At 47.1% G+C, this 20,112-nt stretch overlaps 1 protein-coding gene across 1 annotated transcript in view; it reads right to left on the reverse strand.

Annotated features, from left to right (window-relative positions):
- Positions 1-20,112, reverse strand: part of IL1B (interleukin 1 beta) — a 49,857-nt gene that overhangs the window by 16,370 nt on the left and 13,375 nt on the right. The gene's annotated exons all lie outside the window — the stretch shown is intronic.

A 20,112-nucleotide genomic window follows, 5' to 3' on the forward strand; every position in this document is an offset into this window, starting at 1 on the left:
GGTCACGACTGGACCTAATGGTCAGGGGTCCCTTTACCCTTTACCTTTAAGGGACCCCTGACTGTTAAGTCCAGTCGCGAACGACTCTGGGGTTGTGATGCTCATCTCGCTTTACTGACCGAGGGAGCTGACATTTGTCCGCAGACAGCATAAGTAAGCTGCTTCTGGCGAAACCAGACCATATTATCTACTTGCACTTTGACGTGCTTTCAAACTGCTAGGTTGGCAGGAGCAGGGACCGAGCAACGGGAGCTCATCCCGTTGCGGTGATTCGAACTGCTGACCTTCTGATCAGCAACTCCTAGGCTCAGTGGTTTAGACGCCACCCACATCCCTTTGAGAACTAGTAAGGCTTTTCAATAGTGCTGTGCTGTTTTTGTTATCTGTCTTTTTAATAGATTTGGGGGTTTTCCTCCATAGAGTCATACCTCATGTTATGTCCACTTCATGTTACGTTCTTTCAGGTTACGTCCTGCAGTGACCCTGGAAGTACCGGAAAGGGTTACTTCCAGGTTTCGTCGCTCGCGCATGCACAGAAGCGCAAAATGACGTCACGTGCATGCGCAGAAGTGGCGAATTGCAACCCTGTGTGTGCAGACATGCCACTCTGGGTTGCGCTCTTTTCATGTTGTGAATGGGCCTCCGGAACAGATTACGTTCGCAACCAGAGGTACCAGTGTACTGTTTTAATTCTTTTAGAGTTTAATTGGTTTTAGACTATTATCTTTTTTTTTTAGCTTTCTGCAATTTATCTGTGTTGTTTCAGTTTGTGTAAGCCGCCTTGAGTCCTAGTCTGGGAAAAAGCAGGGCTACAAATAAAGAAATAACAATCAATCTTCCTGGGGTGGTTTGGGGGAGCCTCACAGGGGTAGAGGAAAGTCCCCAGTTTTTAATGCTGGGTCTTAATGTTCCCCGCTGGGTTGTAATGCTGCCTGCCTGCCCCAAACTTGGCTCCTTTCAAAGCACCCGGCATCTTCATGTGCTCAGAAGCATCTGTTTTTGCGCTTCTGGCCTTGGCTGATGACCCCCACCTAGTGGCCAATAAGGGAAATTTCACTGTCTGGCTCAGGTTCAAGTTTGAGGAGAAGAGACGAACACCCACAATAGAGAAAAAGTTGCTTTCAAAGTGTGGGGTAGTATATAACCCATGTCAGGTTAGTTAATAAAAGATTTAGGCTGGATCCCTAAATCCAAAGCACAGAGGTAAAACACACACTCCGGCAAGAGAGAGCCCGCAGCAGAATATTAAAATCACAGCATCATGTGATTCACAGTAAAGAGTGAGGAATATGTTAGATGCTTTAAATATCCCATTTAGTAGGCTTGCAGTGCTTCCCCTCTCTACCCCTCTCACAATGAACAGACCACACCATCGGTAAATTTAAATGCTTTACTTACAAACGCCAAAGGTCAGATTCATGTGTCATTCCATGCAGCAGCAGGAAAATCACAAATAGAAGATTATTGAGCTACAAAATATGGGGGGGGGGAATACTTCTGAGTACATAGTCTGGGCTTGAGGTGATCGAGGCCAGACGTGTTGCCTGGTTGGCTTCACAGGGTGGAGGAGAATGAAGAAATAAGCTTTCTGCCGGGGGCTGGTTGGAGAGCTGGGGGCCGCCAGCCTGAGAGCCCTGCAGGGAGGGCTTGGACTGGCTGGATGAAGAATTATGGTGGGAGCCAGCCTCTCAAGAGCTCTGGAGATGACACCTTGGGAGGGATTCCGACTGAAAAGCTAGAGGCATAGCTGTCAACCGTCCCTTATTTGGCGGGACACTCCCTTATCCCAGCGCCATTTCTCGCTGCTGTCCTGGATTGATGATGTCCCTTAAATTTCCCGGGTTTCATGCTTGCCCGGCTCGGGAGGGAAGCAGCGGCTCGGGGTCCTCCGCCGCGCGAAAGAGTGCGTGCATGAGCTGCTGCGTCTCCGTCTCTCCCTTTTCCCCCTCAGGGGCGCATCGTGAGGAGATGGGTGGCAGCGGGCGGGCAGGCAGGCAGTCCCTCTCTTGCGAGACTTCTGCTGCGCTGCCAGTGGAAGCCGGAGGCGGCCTGAGGGAGGAGGAAGAGGAGGGGATGGGGAGGGACACAGAAGGGTGGCGCTTCAGCGGCTGCATTGGCGCCACAACCGCCTCATGCCGGGCTCGCAGACAAGAGTCTCTCTTCCTCCCTCCCTCTCTCTCGGGCGGGGAAGGGCCGATGGAACTCCTCGCGCCAGGATGACGGCACCCCCGACGTGCATAAGCTAAGCAAAATCCTTTATTTTGGCTGCTGATCCCTTATTTTCAAGGCTGCTGGTCCCTTATTTTCAAATCTGTAAGTTGACAGCTATGGCTAGACATAGAAGGGCTTAGTTTCAGCAAGGCCTCTGTTGAGTTAAAACAAACCAGAGACATTGCTGGGTTGTTGCTTTCTGCTATTAAAAAGCTAATTGTCTTCTGTGCCTTCCATGTGTGTGTTTGTGTGTGCCCAGGGGTGGAGGAAGGGGGGTGCGGTGGGTGCGGTCTGCCCCGGGTGGGTGACAAAATGCCGGGCGGCAGCACGCCTGAGTGCTGGGAGAGACATGTGGGCATGGGCGCACACAGGCTCCACACTGCCCAAACAGTCCGCCCACTGCCTCCCCCCCCAGCTATAGGGCAGCTGAGTGGGAGGAGGCAGGCAGACTCTGGATGCCCCGCCCTTGCCCCGCCCCTATGGGCGGCTCGCCCTGTCCATGGGCGCGCTGCCCCAGGCGCCCGAGCGGCTTCCTCTGCCGCTGTGTGTGTGCCTGCCCTGTGGATGACCTGGCTTCTTGATGGCTCCTTGACACTTTCACTTCCTTCTTCACTGGAGGTGAGGGGGCGTGACCTAACTGAGCCTAGGAATACAGTTCTGTGACCTTAACCCCTTCATGCATTCATGAGCCAGTGTGGTGTAGTGGTTAAGAGCGATAGACTCGTAATCTGGTGAACTGGGTTCACTTCCCCCCTCCTCCACATGCAGCTGCTGGGTGACCTCGGGCCAGTCACACTTCCCTGAAGTCTCTCAGCCCCACTCACCTCACAGAGTGTTTTTTGTGGGGGAGGAAGGGAAAGGAGATTGTTAGCCCACCCTCCAGTGTCACCCCCCAGCTGAACAATGCCTGACTGCTCCTTTGAAAGGAAGTTTTGCTGACAACAAAAAGGTTCATGATCTGCACTTCTGTCTGTCCCTGGATTTATTCTGTTCGTCCCATGGTGTCTAGGCATGGCTCAGGAAAACTCGCTCTTTGCCGCTGATTCGGAACGAACATCAATCTGCAGAAAACCTGATTGACGTTTGTTCTAATTCGGCAGTGAATGGCGGGTTTTCCCAGGGAAAGTGGTGGAACGAAAGACAAACCCTCCCAAACTTCTGTCACGGTTGTAGCCAAGGTCCTTGCCACTTCCCACTTTTCCAACAGCAACATTTTGTTCTTTAAAATGTTGCCTTCTGCCAGTTATCCCACTACTTGTGGATTCAAGCAGCGTGTGGAACGTGGCTGTCAGTTTAACGAGACTGATGGAGCGGTTCCTGCGACATTTGTGTTGGTGTCAAACGCAGCAGCTCAACCACCCTGCAGAGAATCATATGGCTGTAGAGTTGGAAGGGACCCCCAGGGGTCATCTAGTCCAACCCCCTGCAAATGCAGGAATCACAACTAACACACATGTTTTTTTAAAAAATAAAAGCTGTACCTGGAAGCTGTGTGTTTGGGGGCTGCTGTAATGTTGGACGGCCCCTCATTCACAATGACTGAGATTCACCTGACTGTGGGAATGTTATAGATCAGGGGTCAGCAAACTTTTTCAGCAGGGGGCCGGTCCACTGTCCCCCAGACCGAGTGGGGGGCCGGACTGTATTTTGGAAAAATATATATGAATGAATTCCTATGCCCCACAAATAACCCAGAGATGCATTTTAAATAAAAGGACACATTCTACTCATGGAAAAACACACTGATTCCCGGACTGTCCGGGGGCCGGATTTAGAAGGTGATTGGGCCAGATCCGGCCCCCGGGCCTTAGTTTGCCTACCCATGTTGCAGATACTAGGAGAGGAGATATTGATTTAACAGTATCCTTCTCACTCACGCTTGTGAGTCAGCAGCAGAGTGCATTCCCCAATATATAGCAGGAAGCTAGTTGGTAGATTTGTTTTAATCTCTTTACTTAAACAATCCAATCTGGCTTTGTTCAGATTGGGTTTGGTTCCTGGCAAGTCCCCTTTTATCCCTCCTAAAAAAGAATAAAGACACAAGAAGCTTCTTTTAAAGTGAAAGCCGTAATGGTGAGATGGGCGCAAGATCTGGGTTATAATATTTACATGGAACAATGGGAAAAATTATGGAGGGAAGATATAAAATTCACGGCCTGTCATAACCTCAGGGAAAATGCAATGAAGATGATGTACATTGCACCAAACTCCAGAAAAACTTGCTAAAATGTATAAGGACAGATCAGCTACATGTTGGAAATGTAACAGAGAAATTGGGTCTTATTTGCATTTGTGGTGGAAGTGCACAGACATTTGTGTATTTTGTAATACAGTGGTACATCGGGTTACATATGCTTCAGGTTACAGATTCCGCTAACCCAGAAATAGTACCTCGGTTTAAGAACTTTGCTTCAGGATGAGAACAGAAATCGTGCGGCGGCAGTGGGAGGCCCCATTAGCTAAAGTGGTGCTTCAGGTTAAGAACAGTTTCAGGTTAAGAACGGACCTCCGGAACAAATTAAGTACTTAACCCGAGGTACCACTGTAATATATATGAAGAACTTTAAAAATTATTTAAATTTACATTAAAAAAAAGGCCAGAAATATTCTTATTAAGCATCCTGCCAGAAGAAATAGGGAAATCGAAAAGAACATTGTTCATGTACGGGATAATGGTGGCCAGAATTTTAGTAGCAAGAAAGTGGAAAAACACAACAATACCCAACACGGCAGATTGGCAAATCCTAATGGCAGAATATCTGCAGCTAGCGAAGGCGACAGGAGGGATAAGAGGCCAACCAAAACAAAAAGTCTATAAGGCTTGGAGAACCTTTAAAGAATACTTAAAAAACTATGTATAAAAGGAAACATCTTGGCAGAATTAGGCTGATCCTTGTATTGTATAAATATAAATTCATAGGGAGGTAAAAAGAAATTATATAAGAAATATGCAACTGTGCGGTATAAGATAATTGATAGATAAAGTACAGTGAGATTAATTGGAAGTCATTTTTAATTTCTTTCTCTATAAGTTTTATAATTGCTTTCGGTATCGGGAGTATAAATGATGTTAGTTATATTAATTTTGTTGTTTCTTATTTTGTGGTTGTTTGTTTGACTTTTCTATTATTTGTTTGTTTGTTTGTTTGTTTGTTTGATTGATTGATTGTTTGTCTGTTTTCCCATAAATGTATTTATTTTAAATCAATAAAGATATACAAGAAGAAGAAGTAGAAGAAGCTTCTTTTAAAAGTATAACAAGAAGTTTACTAACATTCAGTTCACAGTTGGATCCCTGAAGGCAGGCTTTAGCTTAGAGCAGTGGTGGCGAACCTATGGCAGGCGGGCCAGAAGGGGCACTCAGAGCCGTCTCTGTGGGCACACGTGCCATCGCCCCAGCACCATGTTCGCCAGAGTTCGTTACTAGAAAGCCAGAGGAATCGAGGCTCGCTGTCATGATGCAGAAACAGGGATAGTTTTGTACTGGGTGCTTCATTATTATTTTTTAAATTTTGTGGTTTTGTAGACTCCAAGTCTGGAACACCCAAAAAGGAATACAGGACAAAAAAAAGTTCAAGAACAGAGAGTGGAAGATCATTGAACGCAATGGGAAAGCGTTATGTCTTCTGTGTAACGAAAGTGTTGTGTGTCGCACATCAAGTGTCAGACGGCACTTTGACACCAACCACAAAAGCGTTGCCCAACTTGGTGAAACGGAAAGAAAAGAGTTTCTTGAATAGAAATTGAGGAACTATCATTCCCAGTATGAATCGTTTTTACAACTCTCTTTCTAGAAGAGCTTACCAAGTATGAGCCAAACTTAGACAAATTATCAGCATGCATACGGCAGCAAAAATCACATTAATTGTTCCAAAGCGTGCCAAATGCAAACTTTTACCTTTCAATAAAAAGTGGTTTGCATCATGGAAAGATCTGTCATTGTGCTTTTCTTTTCAGGCAAAATATGTTAATGTCCAAGTTTTTTTCCCTAAAAGAAAACCTCAGTATTCCGGTTAAATTGTAATAAAACCTCAATATGCACTGTGGTCTAAACCACAGAGCCTAGGGCTTGCTGATTGGAAGGTCGGTGGTTCGAATCCCTGTGACAGGGTGAGCTCCTGTTGCTCGGTCCCTGCTCCTGCCAACCTAGCAGTTTGAAAGCACGCAGTGCAAGTAGATAAATAGGTACCGCTCTGGCGGGAAGGTAAACGGCGTTTCCGTGCGCTGCTCTGGTTCGCCAGAAGTGGCTTAGTCATGCTGGCCGCGTGACCCGGAAGCTGTACGCCGGCTCCCTCGGCCAATAAAGTGAGATGAGCGCTGCAACCCCAGAGTCGTTTGTGACTGGACCTAACGGTCAGGGGTTCCTTTACCTGGTTTGCAAAAAAAGAAAAAAGAAGAAGAAAAAAAGAAAATCAGCAATAAGCTAAAAACCAGGTTAAAACATATCAGCATACTGTACTACATTTGTTTAGGCTTGCCTAAACAAAAATGTTTTTAGCAGGTGCAGAAAGTGTAAAGGGAAGGCACCTGCTTGGTGTCAATAGGCAGGGAGTTCCCAAGTGTGGATGCTGTCACACTAAACTACGTACCAAGTTCCAGCAAAGGTGGGGTGGGGCGATCTCGCAAGCAAACTGGCCCCAAGTCATTAAGGGCTCCGTATACTAATCGCAATAGGGACGCGGGTGGCGCTGTGGGTTAAACCACAGAGCCTAGGACTTGCCAATCAGAAGGTCGGCGGTTCGAATCCCCGCGACGGGGTGAGCTCCCGTTGCTCGGTCCCTGCTCCTGCCGACCTAGCAGTTCGAAAGCACATCAAAGTGCAAGTAGATAAATAGGTACTGCTCCAGCGGGAAGGTAAACGGTGTTTCCGTGCGCTGCTCTGCTTTGCCAGAAGTGGCTTAGTCATGCTGGCCACATGACCCGGAAGCTGTACGCCGGCTCCCTCGGCCAATAAACGAGATGAGCGCCGCAACCCCAGAGTCGGTCACGACTGGACCTAATGGTCAGGGGTCCCTTTACCTTTTTATACTAATCGCAACACCTTGAATTCGGCTTGGTAGCAGATCGGCAGCCACTGCAGGTCTCTGAGCACCAGTGTCGCTTGCTGACAGGGTCTGTCGCCTCTCAGGAGGCCACGCGCTCTTTCTTTGCTGTGCTTTGTGCAGATCTTCCAGAGGTGTAGAAACAGGACCACGAAAGATGAGGAAGAGATGCCGTTTCAGGCTGACCCGCATCTGTCTCGACAGGAAGGGGAGGAGGGCGCTTTCCTGACCTCAGCCACCAGATGGCAGCAGCCAGCTGCGCAAGGGAGGACAGGACGGCCTTGCTTAGATGCTTAGATGCTTCAAGTCCGTCCTGAGCAGCTTTTCCTCAAAGGAGGAGCTCCCGCTGCTTGGATCGGGCCCTCTTCTGCTCTCGGCCTCCCCGTGTGGATGATAACCATAGAATCAGAGAATTGCAGAGCTGGAAATGCAGGTATTATGGTGTACCTTCAACAATGAAGGTTCTGCAGATCAAAGCCCTTGAGTAGGTGAATATATCGGGTCAGGTGATATAGAGGGCAAGTTTCTAAGTTTAATCAAACACACACACACACACACACACACACACACAATATTTCATTCCTTTTTTGCTATTTCTTTCTTTTTTTAGCTGTTTCTATTTTATCTGTAAGCCGCCTTGAGTCCCTGCCTGGGTAAAAGGCAGGATATTACTAAAAATAAAAACAAGTTCATAATACAATTCCGGTTGCGGGACCCTTCCTCCCCACCCACATTCCCAGAGTTGCCAGCATCTCAGTGTTTTTTAAGTGTTCTTGGTCTCCTGCTATCAAAAACAAACTTTCCCGTCTTGCGTTGACAAATTTCAGACCCTTTGTTGGGCTTTCAGTGGGTAGAAAAATAAAAAAAAAGATGAGTAGATTTGGGTATAAGTGCTATTTTGATTAACAGGATTAAAAGTGTTAAATTCAGTTTGCTCCACCTGTTTAGATCCTTCTCTGTAATCTCCCATAAATATGGTGGAAGGACTTGAGGTTGTTTGCAAATTCTTGAGGGTTTTTTTTTGTTGTCGTTGCTATTCTTATGTTCTTAATAAGCCTCTTGAATAGCTCTCTTGAGGGTTGCCTAGTGATACACTCAGTGCATGTGGGATTTTCTATGAAGCTACTGCTGCTGCTAGTTTATCCCCCAAAACAGTGGTTCCATCTAGAGCAGCATCCTGTTCTCATTGTGGCCAAGAAGATATCTGTGAAAACCTGCAAGCAAGATTTGAGCATCAGCATCATCCTTTTTAATTTGCATACCGCCTTTCTATCTTACAATACTCAAGGCGGTTTACAAGCTGAAGAAACAAACAATGTACCGTATTTTTTGCTCGATAAGACTCAATTTTTCCCTCCTAAAAAGTAAGGGGAAATGTGTGTGCGTCTTATGGAGCGAATGCAGGCTGCATCTATCCCAGAAGCCAGAACAGCAAGAGGGATTGCTGCTTTCACTGCCCAGCGATCCCTCTTGCTGTTCTGGCTTCTGAGATTCATAATTTTTTTTCTTCCTGTTTTCCTCCTACAAAACCTAGGTGCGTCTTGTGGTCTGGTGCGTCTTATAGAGCGAAAAATATGGTACATCTTATAACAATCTAATGCAATACAAAAATGCGATAATAAAACATAACTTTAAAATAGGCAACCCGCATAAAAAAAGTAATCATTAGAATAGGATTAAATAATAATAACAACATATAAAAGTTAAACAGAAATCCACTCAACAGTTACAATAAATACCGTATTTTTTGCTCTATAAGACGCACATTTCCCCCTCCAAAAATTAAGGGGAAATGTGTGTGCATATTATGGAGCGAATGCAGGCTCCTTGGCTTCAGCGATAGCAACGCGAAGCCTCTGAAGCACAGAGGGAGCGCTCCTTCCGGCGCTCCAGAGGCTACGGGTTGCTTTCGCTGAAGCCTGGAGAGCGAGAGGGGTCGGTGCGTACTGACCCCTCTCGCTCTCCAGGCTTTAAGGATAGCCGCCTGAAGCCTCCGGAGCACAGCAGGAGCTCCCATTGCACTCTGGAGGCTTCAGGTTCCTTTCGCTGAAGGGTAGGTGCCCCTTCAGCTAAGGCACAGCACCGCTTCAGCTAAGCGGGAGGAGAAATGGAAGGGGCTCCGTTTCTCCTGCCGCTTCGCTGAAGGGGCGCTGAGCAGAGAGGGGGAGATTTTTTTTTCTTGTTCTCCCCCTCTAAAACAAGGTGCGTCCTATGGTCGGGTGCGTCCTATAGAGCGACAAATATGGTAGTTTCTAAACTATAATCAATAAAACAATGGCAAGCCACAGTACATAAAATAAGACAATACAAATTGAGAAGCAGAGAACAGGCAGGTGGAAGGAGGCCTTTTCTGATGGAGTCTCTCCCTTCCTGTGGTTTATAGCAACTGGTATTCAACTGGCATTGCTGCCTCAAACTGTGGAGGCAGAGAATAGCCATCCTGGCTAGTAGCCATTGGTGGCCTCTCCTCCATGAATCTGTCTAATCCTCTTTTAAAGCCATCCAAGTTGGTGGCTACCACTGTCTCCAGTGGGAGGGAGTTCCACAGTTTAACTCTGTGTTGCATGAAGGAGGGCTTCCTTTTATATGTCCTGAATATTCCAACACTCAATTTTATCAGAAAGCTCGCAAGCTCTAGCGTTAGGAGAGAGGGAGACAAACAGAGTGGCTTTCTCTGCCTTGCAACTGTTTCCTGCATAACCAAAACCCAATGGTCAAGGTGTGTGTGTTGGCTTCCCAGTCTCAAATTTCAGCAGCCACCCTATGCAAAGTCAAAATCCAGTGCCTCTCTGCCTCTCACGCTCCATTCTATCACATGGGTAGGCAAACTAAGCCCGGGGTCTGGATCCGGCCCAATCACCTTCTCAATTCGGCCCACGGACGGTCTGGGAATCAGCGTGTTTTTACATGAGTAGAATGTGTCCTTTTATTTAAAATGCATCTCTGGGGTATTTGTGGGGCATAGGAATTCGTTCATTTTTCTCTCTCAAAAATATAGTCTGGCCCCCCACAAGGTCTGAGGGGGACTGGCCCCCTGCTGAAAAGTTTTGCTGCCCCTGTTCTAGCTGCAGTGTCCCAGGTGCCCCAGTCTCCGTACCCATTGCAACCGATCTGGTCACGCTCCCTTAAATCTGCCTCTGCAAGAATAATAATATAATATAATAATAATTTATTATTTGTACCCCGCCCATCTGGCTGGGTCTCCCCAGCCACTCTGGGCGGCTTCCAACAAAGATTAAAAATACATCAAAATGTCACACATTAAAAACTTCCCTGAACAGGGCTGCCTTCAGATGTCTTCTAAATGTCAGGTAGTTGTTTATCTCTTTGACATCTGATGGGAGGACGTTCCACAAGGCAGGCACCACCACCAAGAAGGCCCTCTGCCTGGTTCCCTGTAGCTTTGATTCTCGCAGTGAGGGAACTGCCAGAAGGCCCTTGGAGCTGGACCTCAGTGTCCGGGCAGAACAATGGGGGTGGAGACGCTCCTTCAGATATACTGGACCGAGGCCATTTAGGGCTGTAAAGATCAACACCAACACTTTGAATTGTGCTCGGAAACATACTGGGAGCCAATGCAGATCTCTCAGGACCGGTGTTATGTGGTCCTGGTGGCCGCTCCCAGTCACCAGTCTAGCTGCCGCATTCTGGATTAGTTGTAGTTTCCGGGTCACCTTGAAAGGGAGCCCCACATAGAGCGCATTGCAGTAGTTCAAGCGGGAGATAAGTAGTCCAGGGTGACTGGTTCCCTCTCCCCACATTCCCAGTCCCTTCTGCTGGCCACCAGTTGTGAAGGAGGGTAGTGGCTCCTCCAAACTGGAGGGCTTGGTGGATCCTAATCCATCTTGTTTGTTTGTTTCTGTTAATCTAAGAAACAGCATTAGCTGGCGCTGGGCTCAGCAGGGGCCTGTTATTGGAGTGAAGTAAATTGTCTCCTTAATAACTACAAATCAATTATCAGCTAGCTTCCCGGGAGAATTCACCCCCCCTACCTTTAGACAGCAAACAGCAATCAGCTACGATCTCTCTCCTCCCCTGAAAGGAACGAAGCAGCTCCTGACATGATGCCAAAACGGTAATAATAAGGGAAAACCAAACCGCACAGATAATAATAGATCAATTAATAACCCTCAATGGGGCAGGGTTTGTGTGTGGTGGCAGCCATGAACGGGTTTACGTACACTCCGAGTTCATCTGCGAAGAGGGGAAAGAAGGGCTGTCTTTTCCTTGCCACGAACATAGACTGACACACTTACATCTTCTGGTTGCTCAATTTTTAATTGTACTTTGAAATGGTGATGACGATCCTAACATTTTTCCAGGCTGGGACTCAAGGTGGCTTACGGATAAAAGTACAAAGCACAGATAAAATCCAAAAAGCTAATCCCCCAAAGATTTCGGAGCCAGGGCATGTCTATATGGGAGAATACTGCCCTTCTGATAGTCTGGGCTGAAGCCGTTTTAAATATTTGTTAACAATTCTAATAATAAAAATAAAAATTTATTATTTATACCCCGCCCATCTGGCTGGGTTTCCCCAGCCACTCTGGGCGGCTCCCAACAGAATATTAAAAACACGATAAAACATTAAAAACTTCCTTAAACTGGGCTGCCTTCAGATGTCTCCTAAAAGTTGTTTATTTCCTTGACATCTGCTGGGAGGGCATTCCACAGGGTGGGTGCTACCACCGAGAAGGCCCTCTGCCTGGTCCCCTGTAACTTCACTTCTTGCAGGGAGGGAACCGCCAGAAGGCCCTGGATGGATGATGGGGATGGAGACACTCCTTCAGGTATACAGGACCGAGGCCGTTTAGGGCTTTAAAGGTCAGCACCAACACTTTGAATTGTGCTTGGAAACATACAAGGAGCCAATGTAGGTCTTTCAGGTGTTATGTGGTCTCAGCGGCCACTCTCAGTCATTAACAACCCTCAAGGTAAGAAATGTCCCAAATAAATGAAGAAAAGAAATATTCTAGGGACCCCTTTGATTCTGTAACCATCATAAGGAGATGATAGCAGAAGGAATAAACGATGTGGGTTTGGGGGGTCAGTCTGGGTGATGCCCTGAGCCCCTTCTAATTCCTGGGGTCCTGTAGTCAATGAGGGTTAGAATCTAACAGAGGCGTCTGTTGCTGAACTAGCCAGACAAGTTTCTTTGTAAAACAGTGACCTTTGTTGGCTACTGAAATATACTCGGTGTCCTGTAGTGATTTCATGCTCTTTATTTCAGCTTGTAAAACAGTGATTGAACTGCCCCCCCAAAACCTCAGGCTTTAATATACATTATTTACACAATGAGTCCCGTCTGATTGGCTGATTCTGCTTCCCTCCTGGAGCCTGATTGGTCTTTTCCTGCAGACCAATCAGTTGTTGCGTTCTAGGATCCTACTTGCCTATTGTTCTAGGATCCAAGCTTAGTACATAACAGGCAAAGGCAAAGGGACCCCTGACCATTAGGTATAGTCGTGGCTGACTCTGGGGTTGCGGCACTCATCTCGCTTCATTGGCCGAGGGAGCTGGCATACAGCTTCCGGGTCATGTGGCCAGCATGACTAAGCTGCTTCTGGTGAACCAGAGCAGCGTTTACCTTCCCGCCAGAGCGGTACCTATTTATCTACTTGCACTTTGACGTGCTTTCGGACTGCTAGTACATAACAGCTTAGTACATAACAGTTACTTAAGTGTCCTCATTGACATCCCAAAATAAAAGCCAGGTTGCAAAGGCTACAACTAAGTGATGGGGCCCTCTAAGCTAATGGTGGGCTTTTCTTCCACCCCCACCACCTAGCTGCTAGCTAGGAGAACAATATCATGTGCAGAGTGTGGGGGCTGAGCTGGAAGCAGCTGGAAGCTGGAGACACAGAGACCTGCTTGCTCTGTGCTGGGTCTAAGCTGTGACTAATGGAGAAGCAAGATCTGTTGGGGTGTTGATCCGGTGAGCCCCTCTAGGTTGCAAATAAAACCATATATCCTAAAGATGCCGCAGTCTCCACTCACCTTCATTCCAGGGAAAACAAACCCGAATAACTGCCTAGAACCCCTGGATTCTCTCACTAACTGGAGATCGGGGTGGCATGTAATAATATTTTCTTTTGGCTTGAGGAAGAAGGCTTAGGTTGAGCCCAAGTCTTTGCGAAGAGTGAACAATGGTAATAGAATGAATTAAAATGTTGATATTTGGCCATCCAATTTCCTTGCTTTCACTTGCGCTGATTGGAGGAATAAAGAGTGGAGACTCTGGACGCTGCTTGTGTGTGGCTCATTCTGCCTCTGCCATATTTTTTTATATGTTGGAGAACATAAACTGTCAAGATGATGGATTCATCTATGCTCGTAACTGAACTGAGTGTGGCCTGGCAGGATTTATGCCTCAGTAACATAATTGATTAATTGCTACAAACACACACACACACACACACACACACACACACTCTTTTCCACAGAACGAAATGGCCATTTTTAGGTGCCTCAAACAGGAATTTCCCATGTTCCTTTAGGTCTTTAAGACCCAACCCAAGAGGCCTCTCCCCTCCTGTGGCGTTCAGAAGCATTGCTACCGCAGACTGTGTAGGCCAGGGGTCAGCAAACCTTTCCAGCAGGGGGCCGGTCCACTGTCCCTCAGACCTTGTGAGGGGCCGGACTATATTTTGGGAAGAAAAAAAAAAAGAACGAATTCCTATGCCCCACAAATAACCGAGAGATGCATTTTAAATAAAAGCACACATTCTACTCATGTAAAAACACCAGGCAACCTAAGGCCCGGGGGCCAGATCCGGCCCAATCGCCTTCTAAATCTGGCCCACGGACGGTCCAGGAATCAGCGTGTTTTTATATGAGTAGAATATGTCGTTTTATTTAAAATGCACCTCTGGGTTATTTGTGGGGCCTGCCTGGTGTTTTTACATGAGTAGAATGTGTGCTTTTATTTAAAGTGCATCTCTGGGTTATTTGTGGGGCATAGGAATTCGTTCATTTCCCCCCCAAAAAATATAGTCCGGTCTGAGGGACAGTGGACTGGCCCCCTGCTGAAAACATTTGCTGACCCCTGTCCTAACACCTTTTCGGGGGATGACTTGGAACCCTGCTGTGTGTCAAGGGATTCCTATCTCTTCTGCCTCCCAGCATCTGATCATCTCTGTTCTCTGACTCCGTTAACGGAAAAATCCGAGGGCTCCCTTGGACAAAAAAAACAAAGACACCAACCAGGATAACTTGGAGCAAAACAGCAGCCTGTAGGCTTGGCCTTTATTGAACTGTTGCAACAGGGTGCTCCCCTCACTTGCAGGAGAGAGGAAAGACACAGAAAAATTGTGTGCAAGGCCTTATAAAAACTTTTGAAATTCCCACCCTGTAGATCAAGACCACCCTCAGAAACATCATGCATACATCACAGAAAGGAGGGGTTGAGGGAGGAGTTGTGGTGGTAACCTGAGTGTCCTGTCACCTGGCTGGTTCCCCCTTCCCCCCTCCCCATGAGTACTTTCCAGGTGACAAAGGGGAGTTTCCAGTTTCCTGCCCCCAGAGGGAAGATCTGATCATTGTCCTTTGTTCCAGTCCATGCTGAATCCACTCCCATATGCAAGTTCTTTGTGATCTTGATGGTCTTCTGTCTAGGACCATCAGGGTTGGCATAGCAACTGGGCAGGGCTCCTGTGGATGTGCTGGTATGCTGAAGGGATTATGGCTGCCCTGTATCAAACCTTCCCCATTTTGTAGTCCTTCCTTGATGGAGTAAAATAAAAGTGGAACGGTGCAGATCCAATGTGTGGTTGATTTTCTATGAATTTATAACAGAAGCATAGTGTATGTAGTGTGTGAGTGTGTGTGAAGTTTGTACAAAGTGAATGATTGGGGGGGGGGGGGGTTCCTGACGTTTTGAGAGCACAAGATGCCCTGGTCTGTTTATGTCCCACCCAGAAGGTGGGTGAGAAAAGTATTGAAAAGCACAGAGCGCAGCAGAGACAAAAGCACACAAGAGCCCAAAGGCACAGCCAAGCAGCAGATGTGCAACAGTGGAGACCCCTTTCCCCCCATAGATCAGTCAGTCCTCCCTCCCTCCCTCCCCTTTCCTCTCTGTCTGGGCTCCACTCTCCCCGAATTCATCAATAAATAAGCATCATAAAAACATAAAAGTAAACCTATTCTTTGGTTAATGCAAGGAGTTTATGATCAACTGCTCTGATTTAATGGCCCTATAGCCATTCAGTTGTTAACAAATCAATATCTCCCTAAGAAACAGTATGGACTTGCCATAAATATCCCTGTAGTTGTAGGAAACTGAGCCACATAATTCATGCGCTGGAGCAGCCGTAATGAGCTACATGATGGCTGCGTCAACGGGGAAATTTATTAGGGAATAATGCAAGTTGGATGGGCTGGGGGAGGAAAAGCAGGCCCACAAACCCTGTCCGTGCTTCTCATGAGAGAATAAGAATGAGCCTGCTGGATCAGGCCATTGACCCATCTGGTCCAGCATCCTGTTCCCGCAGTGTCCAACAAGAGCAGCCCTCTCCCCTTCTGTGGCATACAGAAACTGATACTCCGAAGCATCGCTGTCTCTAATAATTTTTATTTATACCCCGCCCTCCCCGGCCACAGCCGGGCTTAGGGCAGCTAACACCAATAAAATCACAGTAAAAACATAATGGGGGAAAAAGAGAGGGGGGGAAAGCCCAATTTAAAATACAGATTAAAATGCAATTTAAAATGCAGCCTCATTTTAAAGTAGCTGATAAATCAAGACCATAAGGGGAAGGAAACATAAGGGTCAGACCGAGTCCAAACCAAAGGCCAGGCGGAACAGCTCTGTCTTGCAGGCCCTGCGGAAAGATGTCAAGTCCCGCAGGGCCCTGGTCTCTTGTGACAGAGCGTTCCACCAAGTCGGGGCCAGTACTGAAAAGGCCCTGGCCCTAGTTGAAACCAATCTAACCTCCTTGAGGCTCGGGACCTCCAAAGTGTTATTTATGGACCTTAAGGTCCTCCACGGCGCATACCAGGAGAGGCGGTCCCGTAGGTACGTGGGTCCTAGGCTGCATAGGGCTTTAAAGGTCAAAACCATCCAAAGTGTTGGTGCTGACCTTTAAAGCCCTAAACAGCCTCAGCCCAGTATACCTGAAGGAGCGTCTCCACCCCCATCGTTCAGCCCGGACACTGAGGTCCAGCACCGAGGGCCTTCTGGTTCCCTCATTGCGAGAAGCGAGGTTACAGGGAACCAGGCAGAGGGCCTTCTTGGTAGTGGCGCCTGCCCTGTGGAACGCCCTCCCAGCAGATGTCAAGGAAATAAACAACTATCTGACTTTTAGGAGACATCTGAAGGCAGCCCTGTTTAGGGAAGCTTTTAATGTTTGATGTTTTTTGTGTTTTTAATATTCTGTTGGAAGCCGCCCAGAGTGGCTGAGAAGGCATGGCCAGATGGGCGGGGTAAAAGTAATAAATTATTATTATTATTATTATTATTATTATTATTATTATACTCTGCACTGCATGCAGAAATCCTTTCTTTCATCTGCGTTGAATCCTCCAACAGTCACCTTCATCGGCTGTCTGCAAGTTCTGGTTTTATGAGAGACAGGGAGAAATACTTACCTCTCTAGTCCACTTTCTCTACGTCATGAATACTTTTTTTAAAAAAAAAACATTTTTATTGATTTTCCATTAAAAAACATCCAATTAAATATCCAATCATAATACTTCAATTAAAATAAAAAACTAAAATAAAGAAGATCAAATTATAGTCCAAATTATAGTTATTAATTTCTCGGAGCTCCCCACGGTCTGGATCTCTGAAGCCTATCTCCACATCATGAATAATTTTATAAACTCCTATTGTGTCCCCTCTTAGTCATCTCAGAACTGGCAACTCTTTTTCACAGGGGAGTCACCTGTTCACCACATCAAAGAGAAACTGCATCTCAACTTCCTTCCCCTCCCACCTGAACGTCCCTCCCCATCCCTGTGATCTCCAGGAGGGTGTGTGCCCTCTCCAGGCTGCTGGAGGCTGAAGAATTTGAGATCTGAAATTCAGATCCCTCCCAGCCCTTCTCTTACCTTCTGGGAAGGGAGTGGACTGTAACTCACACATGAACACTGGAAGAAGGTACAGGGTTATAAAGACTAGGACTAGCCGCCTGAGAAACAGTTTCTACCCAAATGCGATTTTGGTTTTAAACGCATTGTAAGGAGTTGGGACATTGGTGGTGCTGTAGCCTAAACCACAGAGCCTAGGACTTGCCGATCAGAAGGTTGGCGGTTCGAATCCCTGCGACAGGGTGAGCTCCCATTGCGCGGTGCCTGCTCTTGCCAACCTAGCAGTTCGAAAGCACGTCAAAGTGCAAGTAGATAAATAGGTACCGCTCTGGTGGGAAGGTAAATGGCGTTTCCGTGCGCTGCTCTGGTTCGCCAGAAGCAGCTTAGTCATGCTGGCCACATGACCTGGAAGCTGTCTGCGGACAAATGCCAGTTCCCTTGGCCAGTAAAGCGAGATGAGCGCTGCAACCCCAGAGTCGTCCGCGACTGGACCTAAAGGTCAGGGGTACCTTTACCTTTAAGGAGTCTGTAAGGAAATCAGCCCTGAGTGCTCACTGGAAGGACAGATCGTGAAGCTGAGGCTCCAATACTTCAATACTTTGGCCACCTCATGAGAAGACTCCCTGGAAAAGACCCTGATGTTGGGAAAGATGGAGTGCACAAGGAGAAGGGGACGACAGAGGACGAGATGGTTGGACAGTGTTCTCGAAGCTACCAGCATGAGTTTGACCAAACTGTGGGAGGCAGTGGAAGACAGGAGTGCCTGGCATGCTCTGGCCCATGGGGTCACGAAGAGTTGGACACGACTAAACGACTAAACAACAACAAAATGGGAGGTTATTTTTAAAAATGGGGTATCAGAGTTTTTAGGGGGCTAACCAGGTTGGGATAGCTGGGATAGCAGGCTTGTTGGTTTTTGAATGTCTTATGTAGATTTTTCAGTTTCGTTGTTCTGTATGGGACAATGAGAATAAAGATTACCGTATCGGACACAGACACACAGAGCTCTGCCTGGTCTTCTCCCTTCTCACCGTCTCCTGCCTGCCCAACCGAACCACATTACAACCTAAGTTTTCCCTCACAATTTTGTGCTGAGGCCAGGTGGAAATTGCTGTCAATTTGAAGGAAATGGTTGGAAAATTGCTGTGCTTAAACCCATTTGTCATTAGCGCGCACCAAAATCATAGAGGGAGAAGAGGCCAGTGGCAGGAACCGGCTGCTGTTTCCTCTGCCTCCCTGATCATTATGGCATTTGTATACAAACGTCCAAATTGAGGGGGGGAAGGGGGAGAGAGAGAGAGAGAGAGAGAGAGAGAAAGAAAGAAATGGCCTCTTAAGGAATCAGGGAGGCAGATGCAATTCTCCCTCTCTGCTGTTTCTCTCTCTCTCTCTCCCCATTGGCTTGAAGAACATCAATCCCATCCTAATCTCAGAAACGGTTCAGAAAAGGGGCAACTCCGATGATCAATGGGATGGAGCGACTCCGCCACCAAGAAAGATTGCGGCATTTGGGGCTTTTTAGTTTAGAGAAAAGGCGAGTAAGAGACTTTGTCTAATCCTCTTTTATCTAGGTTGGAAGCCCTCACTGCTTCCTGCAGGAGCGTGTTCCACAGATTAACTAAACAGCGCTTGAAGAAATCCATTCTTTCATCTGTCCTGAGTGTTGGTGCTGACCTTTAAAGCCCTAAACTGCCTCGGTCCAGTATATCTGAAGGAGTGTCTCCACCCCCATCGTTCTGCCCGGACACTGAGGTCCAGCACCGAGGCCCTTCTGGCGGTTCCCTCGCTGTGAGAAGTGAGGTTACAGGGGAGCAGGCAGAGGGCCTTCTTGGTAGTGGCGCCCACCCTGTGGAACGCCCTCCCTCCAGATGTCAAAGAGAAAAATAACTACCAAACTTTTAGAAGACATCTGAAAGCAGCTCTGTTTTGGGAAGCTTTTAATGTTTAATAGGTTATTGTATTTTAGTGTTTTGTTGGAAGCCGCCCAGAGTGGCTGGGGAAACCCAGCCAGATGGGTGGGGTATAAATAATAAATTATTATTATTATTATTATTATTATTATTATTATTCCAACCTTCAGCGTTTTTCGATGCCCACCAGTTCTGATGTTAGAGGGGGGAAAACAACGCTTTTTGCTTTCCACTTTCTCCATGCTACGCTTGATTTAATAAACTTCTGTTGTGTTGCCTCTTCTTCTCCTTTCCTTCCTCTAAACTAAAAATAAAATAAAATGCTGCAACCTACCTTTCTTTCTGATTTTGGTTGCCCTTTTCTGAACCTTTGCGGAGAGAAGACCAGGCTGGGCACAGTATTCCCAAATGCCGTTGCAGCTGCGATTTATATTATGATAGTAGCAGTATTGTTTTCAATTCCATTCCTAATGAAGACACACCTTCCCTTCTGCTTGGCTTGGATCCAAGTGTGGTGTGCCCAGCCCCCCCTCCTGTCATGCAGGATCCGACCCACCGAAGACTCCTTGTTTATATTCCATCCAGAGACTTTGCTAAAGGCTTGTGAGCTGCGTTCCTTCCAGGGAGCGGGTGGGTGGGTGGGGGGAAACTCAGGCTGTTGATCAAATTAGAGAGCTTTTCAGGGCTTGGCTCACATGTTTGGAACGAGATGCTATTTAATGAAGTGCAAAGCAGCTGGGATCCAATTTGCATAAATCTGCATTGCCAAGGTGTTGCGTAAACAACAGCCCCTAGATACCAGCCGTACAAAGTGGGTCCCTTCATTGCTTTACTACAAGGTGATGCCATTAGTAAAGGTGGGAATTGCCGTTTTATACAATTTTGCTGCTAATTGCTCTCTCCCACTCTCCCACATTTTCCTG

Source organism: Podarcis pityusensis, assembly GCF_964106645.2.
Source record: "Podarcis pityusensis genome assembly, chromosome: 8".
NCBI classification, from domain to species: Eukaryota; Metazoa; Chordata; class Lepidosauria; order Squamata; family Lacertidae; genus Podarcis; species Podarcis pityusensis.